This window comes from Echinops telfairi, unplaced genomic scaffold (genome assembly GCF_000313985.2).
Source record: "Echinops telfairi isolate 266 unplaced genomic scaffold, ASM31398v2 ScPeMD7_7468;HRSCAF=8506_0, whole genome shotgun sequence".
In the NCBI taxonomy this organism is placed as follows: Eukaryota; Metazoa; Chordata; class Mammalia; order Afrosoricida; family Tenrecidae; genus Echinops; species Echinops telfairi.
The window spans coordinates 91,725,190-91,725,680 of NW_022111369.1; positions in this window are offsets into that span (position 1 = coordinate 91,725,190).

A 491-nucleotide genomic window follows, 5' to 3' on the forward strand; every position below is an offset into this window, starting at 1 on the left:
TATTTATGTCCTTAGTGCCTCCAATTGAGGTCATCAAGCTACAACCTGAATGACAGGCTAAACTCCACCCCTTTACTCTTCAGTCTCAAAATGAGAATAGATAATGGAACTACCACAATAATGGACCCATTAGACCTCAACTTGGTATCTTTGCTCTTTAGAATTTTAGAGGACATTTTTTAGCAGATTTACCTTAATGAAATATGTCTTTTGATTCCTTGACTGCTGTTTCCATGAGTGTTAATTGTGTATCTGAATAAAATGAAATCATTGACAAATTCAATGTTTTCTCCAACTAATTTTCCTAGATTCATACTTTGAACATTTTATGTTTCAATTATTAATGGATGTTTGTGACTATTCCTTTTCATTTTCAATCACGCCTCATCAGCAACTGAAAGTCTGAAAGAAAGTTTTGCTCCATCTAAGTCATTAAAGTTCACTATAGTTGAAGAAGCAACTCATTCCCAGACCTATTTTCTGGCACTATA